Source organism: Meleagris gallopavo, chromosome 10, assembly GCF_000146605.3.
Source record: "Meleagris gallopavo isolate NT-WF06-2002-E0010 breed Aviagen turkey brand Nicholas breeding stock chromosome 10, Turkey_5.1, whole genome shotgun sequence".
NCBI classification, from domain to species: Eukaryota; Metazoa; Chordata; class Aves; order Galliformes; family Phasianidae; genus Meleagris; species Meleagris gallopavo.
Window position 1 is genome coordinate 2,767,635 of NC_015020.2, and position 21,530 is coordinate 2,789,164.

General features: G+C 39.2%; 1 long non-coding RNA gene across 1 annotated transcript; it reads left to right on the top strand.

Annotated features, from left to right (window-relative positions):
- The first annotated feature begins 1,067 nt into the window (after positions 1-1,067).
- Positions 1,068-20,453, top strand: LOC109369190. The gene is made up of 3 exons (XR_004160714.1): positions 1,068-1,795; positions 16,292-16,347; positions 20,278-20,453. It is a non-coding gene; the product is annotated as an uncharacterized LOC109369190 (long non-coding RNA).
- The last annotated feature ends 1,077 nt before the right edge of the window (positions 20,454-21,530 follow it).

The following is a 21,530-nucleotide window of genomic DNA, read 5'->3' on the forward strand; positions in this document are numbered from 1 at the left end:
TTGTTTTTGTTATGCTAAACATTAACTGACTGTTTCTTAGCAAGCTTGGGACTACAGAGTGCGCTTCCTCCAACCGGGGTGAGTGTGATGCTGTTGGTAGGGGGAACTGCTGTTCTTAGAGGTGGCTACCTGCAGCTGCTGGGAAAGGTAGGTCTCTAGCTGGTGTTATCACTGATGACACTGAGTGCTTAGTCTTACATATAATTGATTAGCTGAAGAATGATGGATTATGTAGAAATTTAGTATTTCTTGAAACTTAATCCAGAGGGTACAGAGTCTGCTTAAATCAGAACAAAGGTCAGATCACTGGGCTTGGGAACATTTCAGGCCTGTTGTCAGTGTGTAGTAATAATTTTGTATGACTAACATTGCAAATTGGATACATTCTGTACTTACTTACAAACTTTGGAGTTGAAGACATACTGTGTTTTGGGGGAATTCCAGGTGCTTTAGTGAGTGGTCCAGTTGGAGCTGAAGACTAGAACTGGTCATTGCAGCGCTCCCATTTCCTGGGCTGACTGTTAGCACTGCCCTGTAAGAATGCTTTCGCCAACAAAGTGATAGAGCACAAGCAAAGTAAGATGCAAATTATGGATCGCGTATGGTTTTAAATACTTTATTTACATCTTTTTGCCTGATCTTTGCTTTTTTAACTCGTGAAGAGCGAGGAATTCCTTACCATGTGATCACAGTAATGTTGAAGAGTAGTAATGGAATGCTTCCTACCTGTCTGCTGAATAACGAGCTGTGTTTTATCCCATCCACCTTTCCAGTTCTACTTTTTCAGGGGGACAGCAGTAGGCGTTCTGCTGGAGATTTCTTTCTAGTGCAGACATCCAGCAGGAGGTCAGAGGGCTGCTTTGGGAAAGCTGCTGCTGATGTCTGCTTGTAAAGCATGGCAGTGCAGTAATGGCTCTGTGCTGCTGGTAGGAAGTGGCGGGTGTCTGTTTCTTGTCTGGCTGCAGGCAGCAGGCTGGTGGGGGGTGGCTTGGTTTTCTTTGGTTTTGGTTTTGCCTGTTCTGCTTGGTAGTTTGCTGTCTTTTTTTCCCCTCTCTTTTTCTTTTTTTTTTCTTTTCTTTTTTTTTTAATCTTTGACTTTGTGCTTTTAGTGTCAGTCCTCCGAGTATTTCTACTGTTTGCTTCTGATTTACACAGCTTTTCTAGCATCATTGTTATCCAATTTGAAGTAATTCTTGCTTTCTCTTTTTACAAAAGCCCTTAATGTTTGCAGTGTTTGCTGCTGATATCTTTCTTCATCTTCATACCCAGGCATAAGCAGCAGCTTCATGGCTGCAGGGGTTCAAACACCATCTCACTATTATCTTTATATTATAAAAATTTAGTTTTTCAGTCAAAAGAGGCAGGAAGGTCATAAAATGTTAATCCTTTAACTAGGTTTCCATGCGCCTAACCAATGCTTGTAGTTTATTGAAGAGTTTACAGTATCTGTGATTACTTCGTTTGCATAGAAACTGTAACTGCTCTTAGGGAGTCGTCAGTAAAGACTTCGGTTTCTGTGCCCCTCTGATAACTGCCAAGGAGGAAAGAGGGAGCATTTTGTTATGAAAGCTTTTTTCTCTTTGCTCAAAGTTGAGTCGGTGTTAGAAGTATATTTTCATATATATTCTTATATACTTTTGTTTGAAAAGTTCTGGTATAAATAACTTTGTTTCTTCCCCCAGAATGGCTGGTTTTTGTGCAGTACTTGTTGTGAACATCTCTTCTGTGAGAAAGCCCGGAGTGTTTGTGCTGTTGGCGGTGGGAAGCACCAGCTCTGCAGCTGGCTGTGCAGCGGGTACTCGTCCTTCCTGCTCACTTCCTTTTTGTTTGTGTTTTTTCTACATCTTCCTAGATTTTCACATACATTTAGGCATGAGTGAACTCGGTCTTTTCGTGAGCAATGCTTTAAAAACAAAGAACCTGTTGCATGTAGAGAAAGCAACTGTAATGCATAAAATTTATACCAAAGGTTAGAGCTCTGAAAGTGCTGCAAAAACAGTTTTTTGTCTTCTGTTAGCTTGAAAACAAAACACCAGTTATTGCCGCCTTCTCGGATACTTACTAACAAAAACAAATTATGATAGTTTTTTTTCTGGGGAAAAGGAGAGAGGATAGGTGCTGGGACCGTGTAATGGTGAATGAACCGAGATGAGCTGTGAGCAGCAGCCTCGGAGGCATTGGAGCAATTACAGAGTGGGAAAGAGTGCTCTTTGCCTCATGTGCAGACTGCAGTGCAGGTGAATCTGAGGTGGAATGGTTGCTTGTGTGGTACATAAACCAAAGAAGACACTAAAGACAGCGTGTTGGAATTTTCTACATCTTTGTTTTGGAGAAGCCTCAGAAGGTTATTTTGTCTGGCTTGTTAAGGAGTTTGGGCTAGCACTTGTGCCCGTGTCCTTATAAAGCCCTGAATGTGCTGAATGGTGGTGACACACGTAGTGATGAGAAACGATAGGCTTTTTCATGAGCTGCTTCAGCAGTGACTCTTATGGACATTTCTGTGTGTTCCTGCAAATTACTGGCCTCTGTTCCCATGCTTTTCGGGTGGTGAGACTCAGCGGATAAGTTCACCATGATTCTGGCTGCTGTGCTGTGGCAGAAACTGCATGAGGGTCCCTTTCCTTCCCCGATGTGCACAAGGTTTGGAGAGGAGGGCAGCTTGCCCACAAAAATTTTCTTTCCCAGTTTTACCAGTCTGTTGTAATTGAAAGAGTGCTGTTGCTACTTGCCATTGTACCAGTAGAAATGTGTGTTAACTGGCATTATTTATTTCTTCTGAAGAAAGAGGGGAACCAAAAATAGAAGAGCTGCTTGGGAGAAGCCATTTGAGTTACTGTATAACAGGAGTGTCCTACTATTTCCAAAAATACCACACAGGTACAGCGATAACTCGTTTTTAGAAATGTCTAAGAGAGGAAAAGCTCTCCCATTTTGATCCTCTAGAGAAAAAAGCGATTGCAGCCTTCTTGAAAGAGATCCTTCAACACAGATGGTTCTTTAAATGTTGAAATGGGTAGTGGGAATTGAGAAGTGTAGTACTCTCTTGTGTTCTGCATCTCTACCCTTGATTCATAATTCTGTAAGGTTTGTTTGTCTTCAGATGGGTTGATTTCATTGTTCAATTATATAAAAATTCTTTAATATTGCATTTCTGAGCCTACTGGAGGTCTAATGCAGGTGAACAGAGAAGGTATGCAGGTGGTACTATAGCAATGTTTCATTTAAAAATAAAATAAAATTGATATGTTAATTTTTGTGATCATTTCAGGAGCTGTGTGTCTGTGTTCCTCTTATCTATCCAGATAGATCTTTATAAGCATTTATAAACATTCATATAGAGACAAGCAATTCAAATCCTCTCATTTATTTTCTTATGTAAGAGCCTTGTGTTATGGAGCAAGATACAAAGTTGTAAATTAATGCAATGTCTAGGATCATTTATTGGCATTTAGAAAAATTGGGAAGATGTGCAAGTTCTTTTCAGAAACCCAGCAAAATGCATGAGGGAATTAGAAGGATGGGTTTGTACTTTTGCATGCAAAGCACTGCAGTGTTCCAGCTGAAAATTTCCTAATAGTGTTTGGAGTGTTAATCGGGAGTTGTTTGGTTTTGGCTTGTTAAACCATGTAGGGAAAATTGGTTTTGTTCATTTTCTTGACAATGATCGTTTTGATATTTAGGATGTTGGGCACTGCTTTAGTTGAAATTGTATTAAATGTATTTCAAATAAACTTAGCTTTAGATTCACCTGGTAAGCTGGTTCTAAAGCATGCTGGTGCCTACTGTTTTCAGGGGATGTAAAAATACCAAAGAGAAAGGATTGGAATGGTTCTTTGTTTTGTGGTTTCCATAATCTTAAAACAAAATCTGACAGCTTAGTAATACTAATGTTAGGGCCCAGAGTAATTTTATTCAAAATTATCTCCCTGCAACTTCGCTTCTTCTCCTCCAAATAGTTTTGTCTTTTCTTTCTTATTTTTCTCCTTTTTTCTTTTTTTTTTTTCCTACAGTAAGTCATTTGGAGTACCATTTTCAGCAGGAAGAAGCTCAATGTTGTCCTTTTTCTTCGTGACTTCTGTCACTATGGATTCATTAGCATTTCTTCCTGATCTTGAAGGAGATTTTTTGCATTCAGATGTGAAAATCAAAGATGTATGATCTTAATCAACAACTTATTTAAAAGAATGCGTCAATGTTAAAGTACCACTATGAAGCATAACCTTTTGTTACCACTGCTTTAATTCAGAATTCACGCTTTGTTTTTAATAGGGCAGCCCTTCCAGTTGAGTAAAAAACCAAAAACTTAAAAACACCAAAGTCAAACCCCCCTCTACTTTAGTCTTGTCCTCAGTATGAATCTGAGTGGTTTATGACAACCTATATCTCGTTAAAAAAATAAATAAATAAAAAAGAGGACACAAATATTGTATTGTTTTCCTCTAAATATTGTGAATTGCCAGCCAATTTCTGATAGGCCAATGTAGTCAAGGAATGGCTTTGGTAAAGGTATTCCTAAGCCTAGTTTTTGGAGGAATTTCACTCTTCTTTGCTGGGATTTCCCTGATTTTGTTTTAGTTGTCCTTTGAATTTGCTTTTGTGAATCTAGGAGAAAGATGCAATTTCTTAAATGAAGTCTTAGTACTACCTTGTGTATTTCTGTACTTGTAACAACATTCTGGAGTGTAATTAATTCTTGGCTCTTATTTTCTGTGTTGCTTAAAGTTGATTAAATAGGAAGCAATCCAGTTCTAAGCTTTTTTGTTAGAATTGCTCTGGTGAAATCTACTCCTTTGTGTTGTACATAATATTAAGGCAGAGTTCCTCTCTCATGCATTTAAGCCAGAATAATTCACATTTCATAGAATGGTTTGGGTTGGAAGGAACCTTTAGGATTATTTATTTCCTACCCCCTGCTCTAGGCAGGAATTTATTGATATTCTCTAAGCATTTACTCTTGCTTGTAGTTTCTGCAGTGTTCTAGATGAAAACAAATATGAAACAGTCATAAGTTTGGAAATCTAAATGTGTATGTTTATAAAACTTGCAGTGATTTTGAGATGTGTTAGTTAGTATATGTATGAATTGTTTGCAAGAAGTATTATCAGATCTCTTTTTAATTGTGGATGTGCAAGACCAATAGCAAAGCTTCCTTAAATGAAGGTGAACACTTTCATTTGCTTTTAGGAAGTTTTTAATTTGTGCAAATTAGATAAGCTATTTACTTGCTAGGAGAAATATATTTTTCTTTTGGTTATGTTCCTTTTTAAGGAGCCCGGTAGGCATGGGAAACATACAGGTTTCTTAGCTCAATTAAAAAACTGTCATTGTGTCTGTGTTCTGAAATGGAATTGTTATACATGTAACTGGTGCCAAATGTATTGATGTTTCAAGATGGTTGCATGCAACCTTAGCCACTGCAAATTCAGTTCTGTGGTCTGCTGTAACCCAATGTAAAGCCTATAAAATAGGCTTAGAGTGTGGTCTCGTGTCCCTTTTGTTCCTTGAGCTACTGTAGAAAATTTGGTTGGAAAATCTGTTTTCATTAGGAAAAGTGAACTTAAATGGCTGTATACCAGAACAATGACAAGAAAGTCTGTTTTATTATTAAGTCTCAACCAGACCAACTGCCTGACTGCAGCCACCAGGCTGGCTGTGCACAGCTGAGCATAACTGATGTGGTTTGTGCTCTGCCGTTGTCTTTTCTGAAAGTTTTACAACTTGAGGAGCATACCAGAAGAATAGATTTCTGTAGGCAGAATTAGAGTAATTTAGTGCTGTAATCTGTCATATGATGGAGACTTATATCATGAGCAGCAATATTTGTCTTGTGACTGTAATGGAATATTTAAGGAGGTAAAGAATAAGTGGCCAAACACTCAGGCTATAGTGTTTTTTCTTCTCTGTGGCATGCCAGGTATGCTATGACCTTTTGACTGTAGGTGCTGGCTCACTTTATTGGCTGTGCACCTGTAAGACCAGGTGGTGGAAACTAGGCCAAATGCGTACCCAAACAGTGGAGAGAAACCTTGTATACTTAGTGTATGCAAAGGGAGGCAAGGCTTCACAAACATTTAAAGGGTGAGAGTTTGAAGAGAGTGGCATTTATGTAAGTGATGGACAGCATTGAAAGCTTGATGTGCTGCCAGCCCAAGAGTAGCTCAATGAGGAACAGGGTTTTACTTTCTTGAAAAACAATTTGCAGCACCTGCTATAAAATGACAAAATGGTTTGAATTGGAAGGCACATCACTCCACCCCCGTGCCACAGGCAGAGCACCTTCCACCAGATCAGGTTTCTCAAGATCCCAGCCACCCTGGCCTTGAACACTTGCAAGGTACAACTTGACCCCAGCACCAAGAGCAGTCCTCTGTCTTCATAAATCAGGCTCCTGTGGAATGGAGGCTTTACACTGCTCGTGTGTGACTCCTCAAAGTGATTTTTGATATGTCATAAGGAATGGAATGTAGAAAGCAAAGTATTTTGTATCTTCTTTTTGAATCTGATGAGCAGTAGTTGAATCTTATTGTATAAAACATGTTTTTAAATGTATATTTTATTTGGACAATACCAGCAGGAAGACTGCTGGTATTGGAATATATGTGTTTGGGTGAGTGTTTTATGTAGTTTTCTCCTTCCTGGAACACTGCTTACAGTGGCAGCTTGGCTCTCCAATAAGCAGTCTCTGTGGGAGCCAGCTGTGGTGCTTATGCACACTAATGCTCCAGAGTGCCTGCTCTGTCCTTTGCTGGAGGTTGTCCTCCTAGGAATATCAGAATAAAATGTCTCAGCCATACCAACTCACAGATCACCATAAACCTGTGAGATACTTACTATTAGTTTATAAGCATGGTTTTACAAATATTTATGGAAATCTAGGTACATGGAATCTCCAGAGAAATTTTGTGAAGACTTTTTGTGTTCGCACACTCCCACGAAGGCTCCCAGTATGAGATACCCTTTCCTATCACTGTCTATGGGAGATATCAGTAACGTGCCTTGCCAGATGCAGCAGGCCTTAGAGCTTGTGATCCTAGCTCAGCTGCGCGTTCAGCTAGAATAGACCTGTGAGGAGTTGCATTTGGAAGTAGGGCCCTGGTTATTAGGGGATATTCATGCTAAATTCCTGTAGATAACTTTCAGAAACACTCATTTAGTCTTTTCTTCCATTACTGTTATGAAAGGGGTGTGTGTTTCACTTTCTTACTAGTGCTCTCCCACCATTGCTTGCTTGTTTGCTTTGAAAGTGTCATGAGAAGAAGGGGGTTTTTTTGAGAGGGGAATGGAAATCAGAGAGCTGAAGTACATCTCTGTGAAGAGAAACTCGAGGAGCTGGAGCTCTTCAGCCTGGAGAAGAGACAGCGCTGGGGAGACCATGTAGCAGCTTCCCAGCACTTAAGGGGGGACAAGGAAGCTAGAGAGAGACCTTTTGTAGGGGAGTGTTGTGGTAGAGCAAGGGGGAATGGCTTTAAACTAAAAGAAGGGGAGATATAGATCAGACATTAGGAAGAAATTCTTTACTGTGAAGGTGATGAGGCACAGATACCTCCCAGAGAAGCTGTGGGTGCCCCATCCCTGGAAACACTCAAGGCCAGGCTGGGTGGGCCCTGGGCAGCCGGAGCTGGAGGGGAACAGCCCACCCATGGCAGGATTTGAATTGCATGGACTTGAGGTCCCTTCCAACCCAAACTCGTATGTGATTTTGTGAAAGTTGTCACATTTATCAGTAATCTTGAGCTGTAGGATTTTAGGCTAAGCCTTTTATAAAAACAGCATTCCAGTCTTAAGAAAGCAAGGAAAGTGTTTCGGGTTTTCTCATTTTTAAGACTGCAAAAATGTCGAGGAGGAGTTGGAAGTGAGCACACGCTGTTTTTGTCTCAGGTTGTCTAAACAGAAAATCCAGGAAGATGTGAATCTACTAAGAAGCTGCTTTTGGCTACAGCACCTGCTTTGATTATGTAATCTCTGTTCTGAGGAAGGTTTTTTCAGTGGTTGCTCCTGTAAGGACAGAAAGCACACTGCTACCTGGATAACCTCATACTGGACCACGTTCTTACAGCCCGAGGGTTAAAATAATTATTCCTGGTCTTGTTTCCAGTGTCCTACAAACTGTCTACAAAGTCTCTTAAATGCGATTGTTTCAAAAGTGCACTATTGTGCTCTTTTGATTAATGTAAATGAGTTTGCACAGAGTACCGTTTTAGAGAGTACAGTTAGATAAGTACATCTGACTAAAGAAAATAGTACGAAGTGAGTTATCTTCAAGTGTGTAGCCAGAGAGAAAACTTGAGCAATTTTGCTGCCTTGGAGTTTAAACAGAGTTTGTAATAGGAGTTGTTGGTGTCAGAAAAGTGCTAAAGCTGAGGAGAAAATGGCTACCCGAAATCACTGTTGCTACAGTAACAGCATGGCTTGACTATTAATGTGCTGGTCTCATCGTGTTAGGTGTGCTGTGTGAGATGCTGCTCCTAGCTAAAAAGGACCTTACTGGGAATAGACTTAAATCCACTTGGAAGCCTGACAATAACCATTAACATCTTGTTTTAGAATATGAATCTATTTATTGGAAAGAGTAATTTGTAATGAATATTTTTTTAACTACCGTTTTCTACAAAAAATAAATTACTTAATGGCTTTCAATTGTACCGATAACTTTGTTGTTATAAAACAATTTGCAGGAAGTTAAAGTACGGAGTGAGTGATCTTTCAGTAGTAAGTTTAAAGGAAAACTATCTAGTTTGTTCTGAATTGTTTATTTATTATTTTGTTCTATTTATTTCCATGGAAACTACAACAGATGCAAAGAGCGCAATAATAATATCTGACAGAGCAAATTGTCAGCTACAGAACACTATTTTCCAACAGTCAGCACAGGTAGCAGTGCATTTTCACCAGCAGAGACAAGAGCCTGCATGCTGCACTCGTAACAGTCTGTACTGGTGGAGGAGACTCAGTGTGGCCACTGCTGAAAGGCACCACCCACTGCCTCACTGTGCTCACATCTACTGATGGGTTTCCATCAGTGTTCAGCAAGCATCAATGAATGTCAGTGGGTGCCACTTTTTGCACATAGAGGAGTTCATTGACGCCCTTTTGCTTTGCGTCCCCCTGGCTAATGTCAGACACCATTCTGTCAGTGCCCCTCTGCTGCCATCTGTCACACAGCAACAACACGTAATGGGTGTTGGGCTAATGGGATGTTGGTGGGATGGTTCAGCCTCTACTGCTGTACCAACATACACCTCTGATGTCGTGTGCTGACATAATAAAAAATGAGGCACTGCGTTTGGAGCACCCCTCATAGTACTCTCATGAATTTAGTGTGCATTAATATCATGGTTTTTCAGAAGTACAAGTAATTTTTATTTAACACTGGAAACCCATTTGTTTCTCTTGTTGTTTCAAATACTTTACTATTTTGAGTTAAAATTAAGAAATTAGAAACCAACATCCTGATTCAAGACTTAAAAATAAGGATGGATCTTATTTAAAAGCGTGATCTATGCATCTTTTTGCATTATATTTTATTTCATAGGGCTGTCAATGTAGGTGTTCTGCAGTAAAATTTGCAAGTTTTTCTCTAATTGAGGAGAGCTCATTTACACTGAAGAATTTCAAAGATGTGCAATGAAGAGGTCAGTCAGGAAAGAGATGTGTGAAGTGCAGGAAATGCGTGAAAACAAGTTGATGTATTGCTGTGTGCCTGGGTTCCACAGGTGGTGGGCTGGGAGTGGGTATAGATTGGTAATTGTCTGCTCTCTATACAAGTCCAGTGTGTGTGGAATGCACTGTATAGTGTGTTAGATCCCATATGTGTTTACTTTGAATGTACTTGTGTAGTATTTATATTAGACAGTCTTATTCCATGTACTGTCTATTACAGAGCAGCCTTCTGACTCGTTTCAGTGGAATCCTGCTTCATTTACTGCATCTCAGATGTGTGCTAGATATATAAATTGCAATTTTCAAGACTGTAGAAAAATGCTTGGTATGTAAGAACAGTCATTTGGGCAGTGGGATGTTGTTGTTTTTTGTTACACAGGAAAGGATGCACCAATTGGATGTACATAAGGCTTGAACACTTTGTGGCTCTTACGTGCAGCTTTGCCTGTGTTTCATTGACATTCAGGGGGCTTGGCAGAAGAGAGAACGGTTGTTACTTTAGAAATGAACTGACTGTGTCCGTGTTCTGGAGTGCATTCATGTCCCTGTATGTGTGCTGTGTATATAAAGCTTGTGTGATGGTATAGCAAAGGAATATGTAGTAATTGAGACTGGAGGAGTTCCACAGCTGAAGGGCTGAGGTAGTTACCACACAGGTAATGTATTGCAGAGATTCTGCTGACAGTATAATGATGAGAGAAGTGTTCAATGTCAAGGATGATGCCAAGGTTATGTGCAGTGTCAGTAATGTGGAGTGAATCAGAGAGATGATGTCGCACTGCTTTGGGTTTTCCTGATTGAGAGAAGCTGTTATGTTCAAGGTATATAATGGCAGGAAATCAAAAGCTAGTTTATGTGGTCAAGGTAAATGGACTGAAGGGTGACAGAAAACTTACAGATGTCTGCTATGCAAACTATATTGATTGGTAGTTTAAACTGGTAGAGTGTTACAGAAAGAAGGGGAATTGTTGCTCTGCAGCTTATTGTATGTATTATGGTAACTACTGTTGTGAGGAGTGCCATTTGATTTAGCTGAATATTGACAGACTGAATATCAACAGTATTTAGGATATTGCAGGTGGGGAAGCTGCAGTGGGAAGTAACCTTCAGCAACAATATATTAATATTCTTTCTTATGATCCAGAAGTTCTTTAAATTAATGCTTCAGCTTGCTTCTGCGATGCTTTAGTTTGTTGCTTACTATATACTTGCTAACTGGATAATGTATGTTCAAAGTAGACAGCTCTTAAACATATCTGCTTTCTGTCCGCTTGCTTCTCTGCAGATATCTTTCCATCTGACTGTGTGCCTGCTGTATACATCGTTAAACACCTACTTCTGTCTGTTTAGAGATGAAGATGAAAAGTAGCCTTTTTAACTGGTAGTTGTTCCATTAGTCCAAACCCCAGTCTACCTAGAATATTTTTCCCTCTGAGAGCTTTTCCCTTTTTTCCCCCCTCTATTTAAGTAGTAGAGATTTTTGAAATAGTAATTAAATTTGTCATTTGACTTGACTGATGATAAAACTAAGCTCTTTTTTCTTGACTCAGGTAATTCTCTCTGACAACTTTTTTCCCACTGTGATAGTCCAATTGATGTTACGTTCATCTACTTGTAATCTGCTTGTTTGGACTGAAACAGCTTCCCTCTGAAGTATCATCAGTTGTGTTCCTCTCCTGTGCTGTCATATTTCTCCTTGAAGTGCCTTACCATCCCATATGGGGTGTTGTCAAAAAGCAAAACTTCTTCTCAGTAGAAAAATGAGATCAACTGTTCCACGAGAAAGTCCCACCATAGCTTTGGGAACTGTGCATGTGCTTTTTACTGTGGTGGATAGATGAAGGAAGAACTGTAAGAGTTGGTGTTTTTTTGTTTTTTTTTTAACTGTTTTTTCATATATAACTCAAAATCTAACAGGAGATGGAAAATGCCTGAGACAGTCTTCTGTCTTACAGTCCCTTGCTTGCTATTTCTTTCAGTCACTGAAGACTATGAAGGCAGAAGCATCTCCATTAAAAGGACATAATTCTTTGTAGGTTGTTTGGTTTTGGCTTAATTTTACTTCTGGATAATTTTTCAGATAATGGCTTCAGTCTGGTACTTGTATGCAACTATTGCAAAAACAGTGATTGTTATTTTTCCTTTACAAGTTTAACTTTGGTAGAATTGATTGTGGCATTTATAATTCGGTTGGCTAACGTTGGAATAGCACAGGTTGGAGAATTTGTAGAAGTTATCTCAAGGGAATGAATTTTTTGGTTTTAGAGAAGAACGTGTTAAAGTTCAATCAATTGTTTAACATACGCTGAATGGCTGTTAACATAAACTGAGTGGTAGTTCTGTGTGTTTGTGGGTACTGAATGTTTTAACATATATCTAAAAGCATCAAAATCCCTTCTACCAGAGAGCAAGCAGGTACATTTTGTACAGACTAGGCTATTTCTGATGACTTGCTGGAAAAAAAGGCAGTCTAGGTTTGTATTCAGTGACTATTCGGCTGTAATGACTGATTCAGAGGAGGCTACTAGCAGTGAAGGCCTTCCGTTTATCAGGCTTCTTTTAAAATTATTTTTTTCTTGGTAGTAGTGGGTGACCATGCTAGTGGGAGCTGCTTCTGGGTTCCTTGAAGAGCTTTTTCTTATCTGCCACATTAGATCTATTAGATTCCCATGGATTTGCGGAAGACTTCCAGAGCTGCATCAGACGGTAGAAGGAAACTTCTGCCCTTTCACTGCGCCTTCTCTCTGCCACGTTTCGGTTTAACAGATCTTAGTGCCGGGACACTGGTGTCCTGATGAATGTGTCTGTCGCTCTCAACCAAATAAATACATTTATTTTATCTCAGGAAGTGCTTGAGGTTATGACCACAGGTGCAATACCAGTGCTGTGTTTTTTGCATTAAGCTGCTGATGTGAACTGTGCAGCCCCAGCTTATACCAACCAAAAAAAGCTGTTGCTACAACTTATTCTCACCTTTGTTCCTTTGTCTTCCTTGATTCCTCTGTAATCAAAATCAGCTGTGAAGGCAAAAGCTGGTTTTCTATTACATTAGAACTTCTACTTTAAAACAACAAAATAAATGCACTCCTCTCAATTACTGCAACTATTCCAGGAGAAGGTGCTGGCTGAAAAGAGTTAAGGGTGTTTTCCCAGATAAACATAGAAGTATCTATTGCTGTGGATCTGTTAGGGTTTTTCTGTTAAAAATAAGGACTGTTAAAAATAAGGTAGATAAGTGCATCAAAAGTCTCATCAGGATTACTATAAATGTTCCTTGTACACATTTGCAATCTGGTGTTCCTCAACCTTTGCAATCTAGTGTTTCTCAAAGGCCTTCCCTAGAAAGGGGCCTGTTGTAGGAGGTACTTCATTATTGAAATCAGGATGGTACTAACTTAAACAAAAAGTGGACAGAAGTGTATTTAATTTTAAAATAAGATGTAATTGTAATGACCAGAGGAGAAATTGGGCAAGTTTTGTAAAGTAAATCAGATTTAAACTCAGGTGAATTATCTTAATATAAACTATATATTTTGAATGACTGTGAGTTCAATGCAGGAGTCATAGGTAAAATATTTTCTGCTCTACTTATAGATGGGAAAGTGGTTACCTTAATTATTCTTTATGTACCTGAATTTTGAAGTAGCAGCTGTAGCTGTTTGCTTTTAAAAGCAATACTAAGGAAGCTTTTGTAGCTGATCTCCAGCTAGTCATAAAGATTAGAGTTTTTTAGTGGCTATAGTGTGGTCATCTCTAACAATTTTGTAGCATATTTTTAAGTTATTCCTAAGATACTTTTTGAGAACCTTCTGTCTCCTCAACTCACCCATGCTCGAGTGACTGTGATTGCCTGGGTAGTATCCATGTACATGTCTTGATCCTTGTGTATGGACTGGAGAGCTTCTTGTGCCTGCTTTGGGCTGTTTGATACTGTGTATGAAAGGGATCAGCACTGATACGCTGTTTCTGTTGTTGGTTGTTTTTTCCACTGGTTTAGGTGATCAACCCTGGCAGTGCACCAGCATTAGCTCATATTCACTGATTAGTGAGATCTGCTTGTGCTTTTGGACATTGAAATCTGCCTGTTCTTCTTTGGTATTATTGGGGTGTCTGTGAGGCATTGTCCATATCTGCGTGTGCTGTGTGCTTCCTGCTGCCTATTCTCAGCCCTTACAGAACAGGCAGCAAATCAGTGGTCAGAGGCACAGCTTCCTGCAGTGGCCATTTCACTGCTGTGGCCCACTTCCCTCCTTGCTGAGGCCTCGAGGTGAGTACACTATCCTTACTGGCTTCTGAGTTCCCTTGGACCCTATCTTTGTTACCTGGTGGTAGTAGAGAGACTTTCTTTACAGCTGCTTTCCTGATAATGAGAATTAAGGCAGGAAAAATCAGAGGTAAAATATCTGTGATTTTGCCTTTCCCTCAGGAACCCTGGGGAGCTACCTCTCTTGGATCTGCTGGGAAAGAATTCCGGGTGCTCAGTTATTTCAAATGTCAACACCCTTGAAATGAGAAGTAGCTGTTAAGATTGGGCTGTTTGTGCTAAAGTGAGAGAAATCCTCCCTGACAGCAGAAGAACCTTCAATGGGAAAGTGTTGGTTGGGCAGTGCAGGTTTGGTTGCTTTAAGCGCGGTGAGTCTCAGTGCTGTCAGTCATCAGCTACAGCTTGTGAGTCCCACCACAAAACATGCGTGTTCTGCTGCAGTGCTGTCGGCCATGTGGCAGGGCTCTGAGTGCAGTGGTTACTAAATCCTTAGCAGCGGAGTTAAGGGCCTGCAGAACTGCAGCAGGCTGTGGTAGCCAGCCTGTCGGTCCTTCTGCAGTCTGCTTGCTGGTGAAACTTGTGGCACCTGCCTCTCGACTGGACAGTATCCTGACTGTGATGGTCTGTTTTCACTCTTCCCTCCTCTTTCCCTCTGTGCCAGATGTAGATAGAGGATAAACTCGCTTTTTTCCCAGTGTACTCTAAGAGCTCCCTGTGAGCCAAAAAGTACTTATATTCAAGAATATTTGTATTGGAGCAGCGCTTGGTCTAATGTAAGGCATTGCTGTTGGATTGCTATGTCCAGCTTGGTCCTGTGGTGCAGAGATGCTGTGCAGTTGAATAACAAATGATGAAAACTGTGTGGAGAACAGTTTTTGCTAGTGTTAGGCCAATTGCAGTATTCAGAAAATACGAGGATTGTTGCGATGGTGAGATGAGTTTGCAGGGTGTCTGGGTCATTATATTGAAAAATTGCTTGCTGTGGAAGATACGTTAGGCTGGGACTGGCTTTCACCAACCAAATTGCACAGGCTTACTGAGATGTCTGTTTTAGTGCTAATCCTACCGCTCGGTAGTGTTAAGCTGCATAGACTTTCTTCCCCTTTTCTGAAAGGTGTTTTGGCTCATCATCCATGGAAGGTATATTTTGTGAGTTTTTTACTGTACTTGCTATTGAGCCTTCTGTTGCATCTAGTAGGGCTTCACTGCTGTTTGAAAAAAATTCTTTTGCTTCTGTAGGCACAGGAATTGACTTTTTATAAACTTGTTTTTTTTATTATTGTTACTTGGGGAGGGAGAGGGAAGTGTGACGTAATTGAGAAAGGAATGTAGCTTTTCAGTAACATGGCGGAAAGGTTGTAGTTTTATGTGGTAATCAGGAAATGATCCTGTGGCTTGCAGAAGGAGCTTGGAGACTTGTTTTCTGCTGGCTTATATTGCCTACAAAGACTTGGCAGAGGTGTCTTTCCCTACTCTCTGCCTTTGTATTTCAGACAGATGACTTGTGACAGAGGCTGACTGGGAAACTAAGATTCAAAAAAGCTGCTGCGTGTGAACCAAGTTAGGAGAGGAGTCCTAGGCAGTATGTGAGGACACGTATCTCTTTCCAAATTATTTCTGGTGACGGATTCATGAGTTTTGTCTTGATATGAGTGTCTTGTGCTAAAAAGCTGTATTCTCCTTGTCTTCACTGGTAGTAAACCAGTTTTGCAGAGATGCTGTATTTTGATCCGTTCTTGTTTTGTACAGCTTCAATAACTTTCAGTCTCTTCCAAATGTCCTGTAGTCTGGTACCTCCAACTAGGAAGTGAAAAGTTTCCTTACAAAGTTCTTCTGAAGATTTGTAAGCAAAACTGAAAAAAGATTAGTTAATCTGGTATTAATCAACTTATATGAAAGCAAAGTAGGTTATGATTTTAAAATGGGCCAACTAGCCTTAAAATTATGGTTAACTTTTTCAAAGGAAAAATGAAGAACTGGTGAGACCCTGTATTTAAAACCTTCCAACACTTAATTTCAGGTACTTTGATAGTTTTTACGAAAAAGGTCAGAAAAACTTTGATTTCTAACCATTTATTCTCTATGCTTCATTCACTGTTCAAGGAACATAAAATAGCTGAGTTTGAAAGCACTAGCTGAAAATGCAGAACTTCTCTTGCTGTGCAACTTTTTTCCCCCTCTTCTTAGTTTAATAGCACGTATATACTTATATGGCTTCTTGATAGGTTAGTACCAGCATCTGTTATTTGAAAATCGCATGTGTTTGAGAGAAAGCCATTCGAATTTTGATGTTTCCAACCTAGAATACATATAGATTTCTCTAGGTTTGTGTTAAATTCAGGTTTTATTTTGTGTTTTGTTTTGCAGGTTTGTTTTAATGTGGAAGTGGATCTCAGAGCTTAATGCAAAAAAAACAAACAAAGGTATGTGGAATTTTTTTTCCCAGATTGCTTGAATCCATTAACACATACAGCTAAGCTATCAGAAAAGCAGTCAGTGAAAAAATGAATTGTATTGCAACTTAAATCTTGATTGCTGAAGTTTAGGTGTACAGTGCCTAATATACACCCTTCCTCTTCCCCCAGTAGGTAAACTTATGATAACAGTTATGGTTGATTTTTTTCTGCAAACTGTTGTAGTCAAAAAGCTATTGTGGTGTTCTGTTAGCTGACGAGAACTAGAATTATGAATACTTAAGATGGATTTCATTCTCTACATATTATCTGCCTGGTTTCTAAGTATTGAAAATGTACTTTGCATTGTCAAAGGAATGTGTTAAACTTTCACTTCTTTTATTAATAAATAATCATGGGAAATCTGACCAGCTACCAGAACAGTATTTCAATTTCTTAATTAAGAGAGTTTGTTTTTTTTTTTCCCCCCTGTCCTGTCCTTAGGAAGAAATTCTTTGTGGAGCTACTTGTAAGAAAAAATATATGAAAATCTACTGTAGAATCTTGATGTCCATTTGCAATTGCAGACTGTCAGTTCAGGAGCATATGCATTTCTTGGCATGCTCCTCTTACCCCCTCTAATTTTTTGAGACAAAAGATTTAGTTAAACATAGATTTTTTTCTTTTCACATTACTTCATGTTCTACAACAGGAATACTTTGATTAATTAATGTATTCCCTATTAAGTTACATTAAACACACCTAAGAGCAGTTTGCTTTCATCTGTTTTAGCTTGGTTCCTTCACAAGTGTCTTTAGGTAAAATCCCAGATTCAGTAAATTATTGTGGAGATAAGTCTTGATGGTTGGGCATGCGGGCTTTAGCAAGCAAGATCTGGATTCCCAAGTTTTCTCCTTGCTGCTGATTAATATACCATCTTAGAATTTAGCTCAGTATTTTGAACAGGTGAGATGGAGAACCTAGTGTATACACAACAAGAGGACAGAAAAAATGGAAACAGTATAGTGATGTTTGATTGGTACTGCTACTGCTTAGAGGAGATCTTGAGGTTCTGTTAGAAATAGGCAAACCACCTGTACTTGGCTATGTCTTCTGTCTCCACTCATGAGTGTAGTGACTGCAGCATGTTGTAGACTTCTGACCAGTGAATTTAAATTGCACAACTTGGTGCAGATTTGGCCTTTCGTGTGAGCTTATGTCACCTAAAGCAGTAGCTGAAAATGTGATTTAATGATTCGCTCAAACGTCTTGTGCTCTTGACAGGAATTTAGTTCCTGATGATGGAAAGTGCTTTTCTATACAGGTTTTCTTTGGGAGTAATGAATTTGGGTTTTTGCTTTGCTAATTGCAAATAGTAGGATATCTTGACTTGGGAAATCAAATAACTTATTGCCAGTTAAATGTACACAAGTAAGAAACTATTTAACAACAATGAATGTGTTTTATTAAGATAAATGTCGTCTTTGTTGATCAGAACCAGTTTGCTGGTGATGATCAGTGGATACCATAAATGTCATTTATTACTCTAGAGTTGTAAAGCAAGTGAATAAAAGTGGAATGTTATTTGAGGAAGTCTTTGGGAAATACAGCATGCTTTAGGAGACCTCTACATCAGCAGGAGGTACAATCTTAGAATTTGTGATACTACTAAAATATGTGCAGCAAATGATTATCAGTCAGAGAAAGTAAAAAGCATAATAAATTGCTGCATACCTCTCAGAACATGCTGGAGAGAGAAAAAATACTACTTTTTTTTCATTGTAATGAGAAATGTGGTCAGAATTTTTCCCAGAGTTGGAGAGTGTGTCATGTTCTAAGATATATTTCAATAAAATTGAGTTAAACTGTTTTAATGTCTTCTATTAAAAAAAAAAAAAAAGTTGCACTGTAAATCTGTGGCAGTGTTGTGCACATTCTCACCTCTGATCTTCAGGAGTGAGATCCCAGAAATAGCAGGCATAACTAACAGCATATGGTTGATGAATTTGAGAAATATTTCTGTCAAAAATAGTTAGATGAACCTGATTTCTAAAACCCTTCCTAGTCTGGTTGTGATCTCTACGTGCTGAGTTTTGAAATACAGTGAGAGTAAACCTCTGTGACTGTGCAGTTGTAATCACTGGAGATTTGCATAGGGTTATGACAAACATTATTAGTCAGTTTGCTGATCCCTGCTGTATTTGTAGTGGAAGAAAGAGTTCTTCAGCTACTGCTCATAAAAGGAGTCTGAACAAAAACACCTAATTGTAGGAAAACTTCTTAAATTGAAAGTCAGTTTTGGATTTGACTACGAAAAATACGTAGTTCTGCTTTGATTAGTTTGAAGTCTTTTTTCTTAGTACACCTTCAGTCACTTACTTGGTGGCTGGGGAACATTTTTAGTTCTGTGGGATCTACATGTGGAGTAACTACATTTGCATACGGAATCTCACCACCACTTGGTGGCACTACTTGGCTTCAAAAGGATTTTTTTCTGAACAGAGAAACTCAGCGCCTTGGTTCTGTAGAATTCCAATTTGAAGGGGAGCAGCCTTGTTTTAAATTTTCTAGAAGTTGCTGATGCACTTCAGAAGTGAAGAGGCTTCTTATTTAACCTACTGAAAGGATTTGCTTTTGTAAGTCTCCGTGGAAAATCTAGCTATCATATATATGTATTTTAAGATAATTTCTCATGATAGTAGTATTCTCAGAAGATGTATTATTTAATGTTCCCCAGCTGAATTATCATAGCATTTACTTGTAGTGTTCTACTTAGATTGAATAGTATACTTCAAATGATTTTAAAAGATAACATTAGTTTCATAGTAGCGTTCTTCATAATGTTATCTGTTGCAGGCAAATAAGGGAATGACGAAACTTCTTTCTTGCCTTCTGAAGTTTTCTCTGCACTGTTACATTTATTTATTGATTAAAAACATGAGGAAAGAATTCCCTCATTTGATGAGTTCATGCCCTTACTCTTAGTTCCTGCCTGGCCAGTTGTGCCAGTTCAGTTGTAAGTGTGCCAAGCTGTTAAACTGGGTAAGGAAATTGTTAATAAACTGAAAGAAGGGATGTGGAGGAAGGCAGGAGTCACTTAAATTGGCTTTGCTGCTAAGAAAGGCATAATTCCAATGTGTAACCAAGTAATTTGACAGTGTATAGCTACATGTTGAGACTCTTTTCTCTGCAAGCTGAAATCTTCTGCAGTGACAGCAAAGCTTTTGTTTTGTTTTTTCCCCTTACAAGAACTCTGGTAGTGGTGCTGGAGCCCATAAGAGTGCATGTACCTTCTTAAGCATGTTCTCTATGTGAAATTCCTCACTCGCTGTGACTATAGTCATAACTGATGGAAGTAGCTTTCATGATGGAGAAATACTTTTCTTACATTGTCTGGAAAGCTGACACTGAGAATCCAGCTTCCTTAGACCCCTCTGTGGTATGACAAAAAGGTATCTAAACAAATTGTGAGCTGGAAGAGGGGTTCATCCTGTGAAAAAGTAATAATCGTGACAAATTCTGAGTAATAGAAAATGAGATAGAACTTGGAAAGTGCATGTTTATAAATTTGAGAATAATGAGATTATTTAGTGAGAGAACTCTGGAAAACAGCAACACTGGAAGAGAGGGATGTCAGAGTACAGTTCTGCTGTATGTTCTCCGTAGCTTGAGAATATGCCCTCTTCAGGTGGAAACTCACATATCCCTATCTGTCCTTACTATCCCTGGACACCACTGAAGAGTGGGCACCATTGAAGGGAGTCCAGTACTGTCCTTTTTGCACTCTTCCTTCAGATGCTTGTACATATGGATGAGATCTGACCCCAAGTCTTCTCTTCTCTATGCTAAGCAGTCCCACTGCTGTCAGCATTTCCTCATATGAGATGCTCCAGTCTCTTAATTGTCCCAATGGCCTTTCTGGAGACTCCACAGTAGCTCCAGGTCTCTCTTGTGCTGCAGATCCAGGAATTCCAGGTGTGGCCTTGCCAGGGCTGAGTTAGAGGAGAAGGATCACCTCCCTCAACCTGCCGGCAGCATTCCTCCAACTGCAGCAGGGATCCCACACTACCATCTGACCACAGTGATTTATCTCTGCATGTGAACCTATGGAGGGCAACAGTTTTGTGGTGAAATAGTAAGTATTATCGCACCACAGTAAGTCTGTAGTTTTAGAAGTTCTGTGTGCACTCCTGGTATGCTGTTAGGTATTACCTCATCTGTGTTCATCTCAGAAAAATCAGTTTGACTGTAGAAGGTCAGTGTCTCTTCAAGCTTGTTCGTACTTGTGAAAATACAAACTAGACAAAGACACAGGAATGTGAGGACTTCAGTACTTGACCGTCCTGTATGGATGGGGCTGTCAAGTGCTGTGGGGAGTTACGGACCTGTAGGGCTTCCTCCATTCGAGGTTTCCATTCAAGATTCATTGGTTTTGTACAGGCTAGGCATCTTTTGGCAGTATTTAGTTCACTTTGAAAAGTCTTTGCCAATGAGATCATCTTAAGTGGCTGCAGTAGCCACTTCTAGCTTCTTAAAGCTAGAAGAATGTTTGTGAAAGTTCTACATCTGATTCTTTTGACACTTAAATTGTATTTTCATTTATTTTATTGATTTCAGTATTGGATTTTAGTGTGATATAGTCCATTGTGACAAATTGGTATATTTTCCCAAGCAAATCAATATTGAAGAAATAAGATTCAGAATGGTTGGTGGCAGTAACAGCATTCTCTTCTATCATTCCTGAATTGTAAGACAGTCTTGCTTTGGTTGTGAACTGTTGTCTTGCAGATGTGAGATGTTTCAGTATCACTCTTACACTTTCTAAACCAAAAATCATGTTTATAAAACTCTTACATTTTTTCTAACTGTCAGACACACGGCTTTCAAAGAAGCTGTTTTGTTAACTACAAATTTCCAGGCATATAAACTTTTGGAAAATAAGTGTGCTTCGAGTTTGACGTTCCTGAATATCATCTTACTGGAAAGACAGACTTTCTTTTGTGTAAGTTGATAGATAGACCAGCAGAAATGCTGTCTTGCTTTTCCTGGAAGATCTGAACTTAATCATTTATTTAGACAGAAAGAAAGTCTTTAGGTTTAAATTCTTAAAGATTTTATAGACTTGATGTCTTTTTGTTGCTTAGAGAATTCCAAGTCCAAAAACTTCAAATTAGTAAATAAAATACTCCTGAGAAACTATTCCTTACTTTCCA